Source organism: Hevea brasiliensis, chromosome 11 (genome assembly GCF_030052815.1).
Source record: "Hevea brasiliensis isolate MT/VB/25A 57/8 chromosome 11, ASM3005281v1, whole genome shotgun sequence".
Taxonomy (NCBI): Eukaryota; Viridiplantae; Streptophyta; class Magnoliopsida; order Malpighiales; family Euphorbiaceae; genus Hevea; species Hevea brasiliensis.
The window spans coordinates 48797881-48811827 of record NC_079503.1 but is presented as its reverse complement, the minus strand read 5'-3'; positions in this window follow the sequence as shown (position 1 = coordinate 48811827).

Sequence of the window (13947 nt, the reverse complement as noted above, 5' to 3'; positions counted from 1 at the left end):
TCATGTTATCAGTAGATATGGTCAATTCTGCAGATTGGCAATCCGGCCAGCTGTGGTTTTTGAGCCATATCTGGAGTTACAAAACTCCAAATGGAGTGAGTCAAAAAAGGAAATTCAACTACACAAAATAAGGAACAACTTTCATGTTTGTCATTTCCTCAAATTTCCACTGTAACAGTTCCTAATGGAACAGTAAATTTATGGTACAAAATCTGAAAAATCTGCTCCTTTGGTTTAATGCTTAGAAATGGTATTAACGCTCAATGCCAATAAGTTTTAAATACAAAATGTGGTATGTTGGGAGTGCCAAAGTCAATGTACATATTTTCTATCCAAAAGTCAACATTTTTGTTGACCAATGAGGTGAATAGTAACACCAAAACATGAAATTCACAAATTGAAGAATTTAAAAGTTTCAAATGCCCTAGTATACCTAACAAGATTGGTTTGGATAGTTTGGCATGCCAATAGGGTTCAGTTAGCAGTATTGCACATGGCAATATGCCATTCTGTGATTTTATGGCTTTTAGCCATTCTGACCTTGCATTGAGACTTGGCCTTGTGCCTGATATTATTTACAGCTTGTTAGCTGTTCTGTTGCACACCGGGAGATGCATATGTGACCGATGGTGTGACGGCCCGAGGTACTCGATACCCAGTGCCAGTTTACCCGTTTATCCAGTCCAGTCGTCTAGTGTAGGTTACTTGGGCAACCAAATGAATAAAAGTGGGCAAAGTTAATGAAATAATAGATATACCAATACCAAATAAAGAAATCATACACATTCTATACATACTTACTTTCTGCTATTTTCTTTTATTATATTATTGCACCACTAAGCATTATTGCTTAGCGCATTGCTTTTGCCACGCGTAGGTACTGGAGATATAGATCGTGAGCCCAGTAGACCGCAGACTGGGTGAGTTCATCCTGCAGCTCTGCACAGTGTTCGTGTCACCTCACTACCTGCAGTGCATTGGTAGGGCACTAGGTGTCATTTTGTCATTTTGTAACTAAATTTTTATTTTCTCATATGTATTTGGATTTATGTAATGTATTTTGAGGTTCATGTAAATAATGAAAGTTATGGTTGTGAATGCAAAATTTGAGCATTTATTTATTGTTATATATGAGCATTATGAGAAATGGATGTTTGAGAAATGAAAAGGTTATTGAGAACCGAAATTGAAAATTGTTGAGATTTTGGATATTGGAGTGAGATGATTGAATACAAATATTGGAAGTGTTTTTAACAGGTTTCGAAGAACTGTTTTCTCCATTTTTAGCCGGTACTCTGCCGGATTTTCTTTAAAATTTTCGGAACCTCAAATAAATAATACTTTTGATAAATGGCTTAAATAAATTATCTTTCACAAATTATATTCAAAAACATGATATAAATTAATTAAGGTATATTAGAGTGTGCCAGTACACCGTGTGGCATTACTTACTCGGGTATACTGTACACGGGTAAGGGGTGTCACATTTAGTGGTATCAGAGCACGGTTTAGGCGTTTCTGGGCCAAGATTGAGTCCATACCATGCATTGCATTTGTAAGAGTCGAGGTGACACTAATACAGATCTGTTTGTCTTTCTTATTTTGAATAGGATATGGACCCTTCATCACAGAGACAGTCGAGGAGGAAGTGGAGAGTCATGCTCCACCTGTAGCAGCTGAGACTGGGGGTAGGGGAGAACCTACTCCACCAGCTCAAGCAAAGCTCGCCACCTCCATGCACCATGTTCCAACAAATGGCCGACTTCTTTAGACAAATGGCCGAGTAATGCCAAAGACCACCACCACTCCACAGCAGTAAATCACACTGAAAGGCTAAGAAAGTTTGGAGCGGTGGACTTTTTCTAAGAGAGAAGATGACTCATTGCGGTAGAATTGGTTGAACAGAACGGGCAGAGTCTTAAAACAACTTCACTGCACCTCAGAGCAAAATCTAGAAGCTGCAGTATCCTTGTTGCAAGATGATGCCTATGAATGGTGGGACACTGTGTCCAGTGAAGTGCAAATGTAAGTCAGAATTGGGACTTTGAGGCTATGCATCGACACGGCAGATTGAATAAAGTGACTGTGAAGAACAAATATCCGTTGCCTAGAATTGATGATCTGTTTGATCAGTTGAAGGGAGCAGGAGTATTTTCTAAGATTGATCTCAGATCAGGGTATCATCAGCTGAGGGTGAAGGATGTAGATGTGCCCAAGACTGCATTCAGGACCCGGTACGGGCATTATAAGTCTCTAGTGATGCCCTTTAGCCTAACAAATGCACCAGCAGTATTTATGGACCTTATGAACCGTATCTTCCATCCATACCTAGATCGGTTCGTAGTGGTCTTTATTGATGATATTTTGGTGTATTCCAAGACCAGGGAAGAACATGATGAGCATTTGAGGATTGTTCTACAAACCCTGAGAGAAAAGAAGCTGTATGCTAAGTTGTCCAAGTGTGACTTTTGGCTGAATGAAATTGCATTCCTTGGACACATAGTGTCAGCTGATGGGATTAGGGTGGATCCCAAGAAAATAGAAGCAGTGATGGAATGGAAGCCTCCCAGGAATACAACTGAGGTCAGAAGCTTCTTGGGGCTAGCTGGGTATTACAGGAGATTTGTAAAGGGATTTTCCTTAATAGCTGCTCCAATGACCAAGTTGTTACACAAGAATGTCAGATTTGACTGGAACGACAAGTGTCAGACCAGTTTTGAGAAGTTGAAGGCTATGTTGACAGAGGCACTAGTGTTAACACAACCAGTGTCAGGAAAGGACTTTGTGGTCTATAGTGATGCTTCTCATAATGGGTTAGGGTGTGTACTGATGCAAGAGGGGAAGGTGGTCGCTTATGCTTCCAGACAGCTAAGGCCACATGAACAGAACTACCCTACCCATGATCTAGAGCTTGCAGCAATTATCTTCGCACTGAAGATATGGAGGCACTACTTGTATGGTGAAAAGTGCTACATTTACACAGACCACAAAAGTCTGAAATATTTGCCAACCCAGAAGGAGCTCAACCTTAGACAGAGGCGATGGATTGAGTTCCTGAAGGACTATGATTGTGTAATTGACTATCATCCTGGGAAGGCAAATGTAGTTGCTGATGCTTTAAGCAGAAAATCCATGACAGCCTTGAGATCATTGAATGCCCGTCTATCTTTGATTCGAGATGGAGCTATTTTGGCTGAGTTGCAAGTGAGGCCAAACCTGCTACAACAGATTTTAGATGGGCGAAAAGTAAATGAAAAGTTACTGGCTATTATGAGCAAAATCCCAGAGGGAAAAGCAGCTGACTATGAGGTGAAAGCAGATGGGTGTCTGTATTACAAAGGAAGACTATGTGTACCAGATAATGGGGAATTGAAGGCCAGTAATCTAAAAGAGGCACACACCAGTGTATATGCTATGCACCCAGGAAGTACAAAGATGTATCATGATCTGAAGCTTCAGTATTGGTGGCCTGGTATGAAAAAGGACATAGCTGAATATGTGACTAAATACTTGACATGTCAGCAAGTCAAGGCAGAACATCAAGTTCCATCGGGTTTGCTACAGCCTATACGCATACCTGAATGGAATGGGATCGGGTCACCATGGATTTTGTAAGTGGTTTACCTCTCACCCGGAAGAAACATGATGCAGCATGGGTGATAGTTGATAGATTGACGAAGTCAGCACACTTTCTGCCAGTTAGGACTGACTACTCACTAGAGAAGTTAGCAGAATTGTATATCAGTGAGATAGTTAGATTGCATGGAATTCCACTTTCCATCATATCTGATCGAGACCCAAGGTTTACATCGAGATTCTGGAAGAAGTTGCATGAGTCCTTGGGTACACAACTCCATTTCAGCACAGCTTTCCATCCTCAAACGGATGGGCAATCAGAAAGAGTAATCCAGGTAAACAATTGAAACCAATGAAATTGATACAAATATTGAATTAAAATGATAACAATAACGTGAAATATATGTCAGGTCCTTGAGGATATGCTGAGGAGTTGTGTCATTGAGTTTGAGGGAAGTTGGGATAGATACCTCCCATCGCGTAATTTGCATACAACAATAGCTACCAAGCTAGCATCCAAATGGCCCCATATGAAGCACTGTATGGGAGGAAATGTAGAACTCCAGTGTGCTGGACTGAATTGGGCGAAGATAAGCTGGTAGGCCCAGACCTGGTGAAACGGACTGAGGAGAAAGTGAAACTAATCAAAGCTAATCTGAAGGTTGCCTCAGACAGACAGAAATCCTATGCCGACTTAAAGAGAAAAGAAATAGAATACACAGTTGGCGACAAAGTGTTCCTGAAGGTGTCACCGTGGAAGTAGGTATTGAGGTTTGGAAGAAAAGGTAAGTTAAACCCTAGGTTCATTGGCCCATATGAAGTCATTGAACGTGTGGGTCCAGTGGCTTATAGGCTAGCTTTACCACCAGAGCTGGACAAGATCCACAATGTGTTCCACGTATCCATGCTCAGAAGATACCGCTCAGATCCTTCACATGTCATCTCCAGAGAAGAAATTGAAATACAACCGGATTTGACATATGAAGAAGAACCTCTACGGATCTTGGCTCAGGAAGTGAAAGAGTTGAGGAACAAACAGATTCCACTGGTGAAAGTGCTTTGGAGGCACCACAACACCAAGGAGGCAACTTGGGAAAGTGAAGAGACGATGAAGCAACAGTTCCCTCAACTGTTTGCATCAGGTAAATTTCGAGGATGAAATTTAAATTAGAGGGGAAGAGTTATAACACCCTCCCGGTAACAACTCCGTACATTCTACTGTTCCGGTGACCGGTGTCGGTCCGGATAGCTAGAACGTTCGGAAAAATATTTAAATTAAAGCGAGGAACCAAAATTAACTCAAATATTAATAAGAAAAATTTAGTAAAAATTTCAGAAATGAAATACAACCAAGTCAAATGAGCCGGTGTCCAAGCGATGGGTAACCGGAGGGAAGTTGCAGTTCTCGCAACGAGGAGCCCTAGACCCGGGGAAAAATTCATAAAATAATTTTTGGGACTTCAGAGAAGGGTCATTGAGGTTCCTATGGCATTAGAATGCCAAGAAAATACCTAGAAAAATTTTTCAATCGGTACAGACAATTTTGACCCGTTAAGCCAAACGGAGGGCATTTTGGTCATTTCGCCTTCAGAGACGATTTTTGGCTGACTTGTCCAGTTGAGTAAATAATTATTATGACATAAAATATGAATTAATGTTGATGAAAAATTAATTTGAAGTTAGTAGAAGAGAAAAGAAAAGAAAATACAATAAAATGCCAATTATGGCATATTATGAGGTCATTTAAAATTGTCCACCAATCACAATTAAGTAACCATCAAATTAACTAATAAAAAGAGTCAAAAGAGACCAAAGAATTAAAAAGCAAACAGCAGCCCTTCTTCTCCTTCATGAAAACGTAACCCTCTCCCTATCTCCCTCCATTGATTTTGCAGCCAAGCTCCCTTTCTCCCTTTGTTACCCCACTAAACCCTAAACCCCTTTCATTAAAACTTGTCCACTCATCTTGGGAGAGTGATTGGCAGTCAAGAAAAGGAAAGAAAGTGAAGTTTTGAGTTGGGAAATTCTGCCCTATTCAAGGTTAGTGCCTATTTACACTTAAATCTCTTTTAATTCATGTTAAAGACTTAAAGTGAGTAAGGTTTTGTGAATTAAATGAATGGAATCCATGTATATGGGCCCCATGAATTTCGGCTGCCCTAAGGAAGGAACAAAGGTGGAGTGTTTTTGATGGTTTTAATGGACTTAGAATGAATTAGAGATTATGTTTAAGGTGTATATACACATATATAATGAATGGAAGTGCTTAATTAGGTGTATGTGTGAATTATAAGGGAAAACTAGGGTTTTGAGAAGTGAAAATTTGACTTGGCTTAGGAAATTATTAGAGAACATTTTAATGGTCAATGAGTGACCATTTTAGGTAAGTTGACCACAATTTGGACTGAAAAATAGTATGGCAAATTGAATGTGTAGGCTGCCTTAGGACAGCAGCAGGGTGATTGAAATTTCAGTCCACTTGGACTGCCATAACTTGGGCTGTGTTGGTCCAATTGGTGTTTGGCCAATTGGACATGAAACTAGGCTTATAATGGCACATTTTTTCTGAAGAAACCATGCCCAAAAGACCAAAGCAAGAGGACCAAAAGTTGGCCCCAATCCGGACACCCTGCAACTGATTCTGCAGAATGACCAAATGAACAGTAACTGTTCATTTGGCCATAACTCACTGTAGATTTGGTCAATTGACCTAAAATTTTTACAGCAACAAGTTAAGACATAGAAAAACAACTTTCATGAAGAAACTTACCCCAAAGTATGGCCAGAACCAATTCAAAAATGCAATCACAGTCACTGTTCATGTTACTGTAGATATGGTCAATTCTGCAGATTGGCAATCCGGCCAGCTGTGGTTTTTGAGCCATATCTGGAGCTCCAAAACTCCAAATGGAGTGATTCAAAAAAGGAAATTCAACTAAACAAAATAAGGAACAACTTTCATGTTTGTCATTTCCTCAAATTTCCACTGTAACAGTTCCTAATGGAATAGTAAAGTTATGGTACAAAATCTGAAAAATCTGCTCCTTTGGTTTAATGCTTAGAAATGGTATTAACGCTCAATGCCAACAAGTTTTAAATACAAAATGTGGTATGTTGGGAGTGCCAAAGTCAATGTACATATTTTCTATCCAAAAGTCAACATTTTTGTTGACCAATGAGGTGAATAGTAACACCAAAACATGAAATTCACAAATTGAAGAATTTAAAAGTTTCAAATGCCCTAGTATACCTAACAAGATTGGTTTGGATAGTTTGGCATGCCAATAGGGTTCAGTTAGCAGTATTGCAAATGGCAATATGCCATTCTGTGATTTTATGGCTTTTAGCCATTCTGACCTTGCATTGAGACTTGGCCTTGTGCCTGATATTATTCTGACTTGTTAGTCGCTCATTGCACACCGGAGATGCATATGTGACCGATGGTGTGACGCCCGAGGTACTCGATACCCAAAGGCGGTTACCCGTTTATCCAGTCCAGTCATCTAGTGTAGGTTACTTGGGCAACCAAATGAATAAAAGTGGGCAAAGTTAATGAAATAATAGATATACCAATACCAAATAAAGAAATCATACACATTCTATACATACTTACTTTCTGCTATTTTCTTTTATTATATTATTGCACCACTAAGCATTATTGCTTAGCGCGTTGCTTTTGCCACGCGTAGGTACTGGAGATACAGATCGTGAGCCCAGTAGACCGCAGACTGGGTGAGTTCATCCTGCAGCTCTGCACAGTGTCCATGTCACCTCACTACCTGCAGTGTATTGGTAGGGCACTAGGTGTCATTTTGTAACTAAATTTTTATTTTCTCATATGTATTTGGATTTATGTAATGTATTTTGAGGTTCATGTAAATAATGAAAGTTATGGTTATGAATGCAAAATTTGAGCATTTATTTATTGTTATATATGAGCATTATGAGAAATGGATGTTTGAGAAATGAAAAGGTTATTGAGAACCGAAATTGAAAATTGTTGAGATTTTGGATATTGGAGTGAGATGATTGAATACAAATATTGGAAGTGTTTTTAACAGGTTCCGAAGAACTGTTTTCTCCATTTTTAGCCGGTACTCTGCCGGATTTTCTTTAAAATTTTCGGAACCTCAAATAAATAATACTTTTGATAAATGGCTTAAATAAATTATCTTTCACAAATTATATTCAAAAATATGATATAAATTAATTAAGGTACATTGGAGTGTGCTGGTACACCGTGTGGCATTACTTACTCGGGTATACTGTACACGGGTAAGGGGTGTCACACGAAAATCGAGGGAACTAGGTCGTCCAGCTAGGTCAAACTAGTATCCCGAAATCCAGCAAATTGCAAGAAAATACAGTATACACAGAAATGAACTTGGTAACATGTACCAACCCTAAAAGACTATCGAATGTGACATATTAGTAACGTTAAAACCTAAATTACCTAAAACGCATTGAGGGTCGATATATTAAGTTGATTAAGTAAATAATAGCATTCAGTGAATTATTTATCAAACATTATCATTAGAGACAGTTTAATTAAGTACTTCAACACTTCAAATTGTGTTTTTCAGTTAGCAAAGACTCAGAGAGAGGGAAGGAAACACTGAGTCAAGACCGAGAGACAGTTATCAGAGGTTTGTGCACAACTAGTTTTTAACTGATTTTGTTTGAATATTTCATATGATTAAATGACATACTTTTCTTATGTATTATGTTTAATAAGCATTGGATTTAATTCAATGATTATTGAAATTGTTATAGTATGTATGAATTTAGCTTTGTGAAATGGTATTTCCACAAGTATTAAGCATTGTTATGGATTGAATAAATTATGTTTTGGAAAATTGTGATAGATCATGTTTTGAATTGTGATGGTAATTTTCATGGAAAAATGCAAATTTATGATTTGAATTGTGATGAGCATAAAAATTATTGGATATTGGAATTGACTTTGAATCGAATTATATTGTGATTTATGCTCACTAAAAGGATTGTGATATTGTTTTATGTCTCACTATAGATGCTTGACTAGGTTATTACCCGTCTCTCTCATTTGTTGAGAAGACAATGGAGTTAGTTGTGTTTTGATTACCATGGTACGTGCACAGGCTTAGATTTTCCTCTGATTTGAGGTTAGATCTAAGTTTATTTTATCGTTATGGCCCTTGCGGAAGATTCATTATTGTGATGGTACTGTGCACGATGATTCGACCTCCCCAACCATAGGGAGTTAGAATCTGATTCGACCTCCCCGACCATAGGGAGTTAGAATCACATCAAATATGGCCCTTTCGGATTAGTCTTGCATAGTTAGTGAGATAAAGAATGATTTTTGAGATACAGAATGATTTTTGAGATACAGAATGATTTTTGAGATACAGAATGATTTTTGAGATACAGAATGGCTTTTGAATGGTAAAGAATTGTGATTTCAATTATGATTTATGTATAATTGATTTTGTTGGAATTACCTAAATGGTTAGTTATGATTTGATAAATTGAATTTCATGATCGAAGTCATTTTATACAAATGATTTACATTATTGGCAATGAATATTTTGAGTTTTAGAATTTGATGAGTATTCAAATTTCTAAATTATTTACTGTAAATTTTATCAATGTATATTGTACTATGTTTTAAATTATAATTGTGCACCACTGAGTTCACCACTCAGCGATAGCTTTGTATGCTGTCGCAGGTAAGAAGAGCATAGAGCAGTGAGTAAGTTTCTTTGAAGACACTTTCAGTTCAAATTTGTATATTATAGGTATACCCATGTACATAGGTTTTGATGTATGCATGTAATAATATGTATGTAAATTATTTGAGCAGTTGTATAAAAACTCTTGTAAAATATTTTGGTATGTAATTAAATGTAAATTATTATAAATGTAAATTTGAGATTTCATTTACTTGAATAGTTTTGTAATATAAATTTTGAGTCTTATAATCAATGAAATATTTATTCATGAGGAGATTAGTTTGAAAATGAATTGATTGTGTATTGAGAATTGAATTGTGAATTGAAATAAAGTTTATTGGAGTTGTATTTGAGAAAACATATTGGGAGCATTTTCTTTTGCAGGATTGAAGAACTATTTTCTCAAAATACAGCCGGCACTTTGCCAAAATTTTGAAAAAAAAAAAAAAATTATAACACCAGATTTTAATCTGTGACTTAAATTTCTCGAAAATTGTTTTAAAATCCCTTGTAGTATATTTAATGGATTATCGGTAGGAGAAGTACGGTAATTCATTAGGTATACTACGGGATCATGTTACATCATATAGGGGAGTAGGGTGTGACATGTTTTGTGGTATCAGAGCAATGGTTTTAAAGTAAATTTCGAACTGTAAATTTGAAATCTTTTTATCGGTAACTACAACTGCTCAAATGTTTAATACATATAGTACATTTACATCATAAATATGAACTAATGGAGAGGAATCTCCTTATGTTGGTTGTACAGGAATAGAAAATCTTGTGAAAAGATATGGAAGAGAAGAATGAGACAATAGAACAGTCTGTGATGGAAGAAGAACAAGTTGAGGCCCCAGCTCCACAAAATGTCGAAGTCCTGACTGTACCAGTTTTGCCGGTACAAATTACTGCACAAATGGCCCAGCAAATGGCCACTTTCTTTCAATAAATGGTTGATAATATGTCAGCCCAAGCCCAAGTACAGACCCAACCCCCACAAGGGCAACATGAAATAGAGAAGAGGGAGAAACCTATGGGTCAAAGCTCAAGCAGTAATTTGAGAAAGAGATAAGAAATTGAGGAGCCCCGAGCTCAGGGATATAACAGAGGTGGATCATCAAGGCAGAGACCACTAAGGTCCAGTCGTCGAGCAACTAGAAGTTCCTACCCTTCTCGTCAATGTGAAGCTTGTGGAAGATATCATGGTGGGATATGCTATAAGGCTATTGGAGCCTGTTATAACTGTGGAGGCACAGGACACTTTACCAAGGACTGCACCAGTAGTCGCAGAGTTGGAGCACCTCTTACTACTACAGAAGGATCAGTTCAGAGCCCTGTCACTAGAAGTTCACAACCACCTAGTAGAGGTAGAGGCAGGGGTAGAGGTAGCCCAGCAGGCAACCAAGGCACAGTGAAACAATCAGAGCAAGATAGTGCTCCGGTTAGAGTCTACGCAATGAGACAGAGGGAAGAAGTCGAGACATCTGATGTTGTGGCTGGTACCTTCTCAACTTTTAACTAAGATGTGTTTGTGTTATTTGATCTGGGTTCTACCCATTCTTATGTGAGTGCTAGCATCATTGATTGCATTGCTGTTCCATGTACAAAAATGGACTTTGAGGTGCTAGTAACAAGTCCGCTAGGACAGGAGGTCAGGGTTAATAAAATGTATAAAGATTGTCCTTTGGTGATCCAAGAACACACTTTTCTATCTGATTTCATTGAAATGCCCTTTAGAGATTATGATATCATCTTGGGCATGGATTGGTTAGCTAGGCATCATGCCATGATTGACTGTAGGCTGAAGACAGTCACTTTCGGTCTCCCTCAGTACAGTGATGTGGTAATACATGGGAAGAGGCAGCTATTGCCATCAAACATTATTTTGGCTGCACTAGCCAGAAAATGATCAGCAAGGGGTGTGAAGCATACTTGGCACATGTGGTAGACACCCAAGTGGGGAGTCCAGCATTGAGGGACATCCCTACGGTATATGACTTTCCAGACGTGTTTCTTGATGAATTGCCAGGATTACCTCCGGAAAGAGAGGTGTAGTTTAAAATTAATATTATGCCTGGTGTGGATCCAATCTCCATAAAACCATACAGAATGGCACCAGCAGAGTTGAAGGAGTTGAAGGTACAGTTGCAAGAACTACTTGAAAAGGGCTTCATCCACCCTAGTGTGTCACCATGGGGAGCGCCAGTATTGTTTGTTAAAAAGAAGGATGGCACTCTTCGTTTATGTATTGTTTGACCTAGGGTCTGCATTCTTTTATGTTAGAGTTAGAACTATATGTTCTGTTGTTATTCCTTTACAGGGGAATAAATTTTGATGCATTAGTGATTAGTCCTTAAGATAAGGATTGTGATAATAAGTGAAATTAGTTTTGGAAGAGTTTATCAGCGAAAAGTATTTTCTAACACACCATAAATTATAAAGCTAAATGGCAAGCCTACTTAATGTAAGGCAAGAGGACGTAAAAGTAAGATGCGGTAATAAAATTGCTCTAGATGAAGGTAGAGATGTTCCAGTTGTTAATTGTTAATGGATATTGTAATCAGAATAAGTTTCAGGTATCGGTGAATTCGAAAAGGATAAAAGATAGGAAAGTTTGATCTATTGGGATGTATCGTAGTAACTATGCAATGTTCTTGATGTTTATACTGTAAGCTGCAGATTACAGTACTGACTTGAAATTATTGTGTAGGAGGAACGAAAGCGTGAAAAACACAAGTTTATACCATTGAATTCAAAAATTTTCACCTAGGGTCACATGCATCATGCAAGATTTATTTATATCTATTTGATTTCAATGATAAACAACATATTAAAACTCTTTTAATATGTTTTTGGATCTGTATTTGCCATTTAAGATTTTAAAATTAATCAGATTAATTTTAGAACCCTAGATTAAATCAAGAACGATTACACTAACCTCTTGATGCCTTTGCGGCGTGTCTGCGCCTTTAAGATTCGTCTTGAGGACACGGATGTTGTCCCTCTAGCTTGTCCACACCAAGAACACCTATGGCAGCCCTTGAACAGCTTCTAAAGCCTTTTCTATTAATTAGAAATTCAAGTTCTGCCTTTTAAGAGATTAGAGATGTAAACAGGACACTAGAAACAATTTCTAGTGTTCTTAATTCAAGAGATTGATGGCTAATCTCTTTGAATTGATGAGAGATGAAGAAGAATAGAGGGAGGGCTGCAAAATGGCGTGACCAAGGAGTGTGGCTGCTGGTTGTCTTTTATTTTCTCATAACAACACTTAAATAGCTAGGTTAACACATTAAACCCTTGCCACATGTCACCCTTTGATTAGCTCTAGGTTTAAGTGACCCAATCACATTGTGCCAAGTGTCAAACCTATATTTAACCTTGATTTTAATCATCTTACATGATTAAAAACATTTGGCAAGCTTACGTGTTATGCCATGTGTCACCATCTCATGGTGCCACGTGTCACACTGCAAAATGACCAAAATGCCCCTGTGTCTTAATTTTGAGTTTTCAACCCAAAATAATTATTTTTCTTCTAATTAATTTATATCAAATATAAATTAATTAATTAATCTCTATTAATTAATTTCTCATTAATTAAATTCATATTTAAACACTTTAAATATAAATTTAACTTATATTATACATCTAATAATCTAGATTTGGTTTCAAGTCATGCTAGAGACTTTGCAAACTAATTGCAAACCAAACCTATTTAATTAATCAATTAAACTCTTTAATTAATTAATTAAATCATATTTAATTAGGTGATAACTTGTGTATGTGTGTGACTTAATAGACTTATCACTAATTGGCAATGAGACATGATATCAACTCTTAATATCATCAGAACTCTTTCTTACCATAAATGATTTCTCTAAATCATTTTATGAACCTCATAGACCATGGTTAACACCTAGCATAGCATGCCATGGCCACCCAATTAGTAATAAGGTTTACCTTAAATGAACCTATAATCATATGTTACCATGCACTAGAATCTCTCTGTTACAAAATCCCAACTCAAGCTGGAGTTATGGTTTATGTCAAACTCCATTTGCTATGAATATTATGTTCTCTTTTAATTCCAGTTCTTGATTAAAAAGATTTTCTCATCAGAAACTCTTTTCTGAATAAATCTATCTGTCCTGGCCAGGAACTTGAAACATCAAGAACAATTAAATGAACATAGGATTTTATCTCTATTTACTTAGAGGAACAGATTCCATCTTGATCAATACCTACCTCCATATATAACTAGTAGGAGCCAACACATGCCCATATACCCATACACAGTACAAGTATGAAAGCAGTATCAAACTCAAACTACCTATATACAAGATAACTGTGCTATCTCAGGTCTAAAGATTATATGCACTGATATGATTTATGACAAAAACATTGACAAGAGTAAACTCCATGTACTTGTCATAAGTGTCACTGGTTCGGCCTACTTATCATTTATAAGTGCCTATCATGTTTGTTATATAGCATGAGACTCACCATTCCATCTTATTTATATCTCATATAAATAACTTGGGAACAAACATGAATACAATCTTTCTGGATAAGTCATGTCCTTATCATGAAGTATCCTCGATTGTGAACCTATTTATGATACTTCGTGCTAGAAATATTGTCACTCATATTCTTA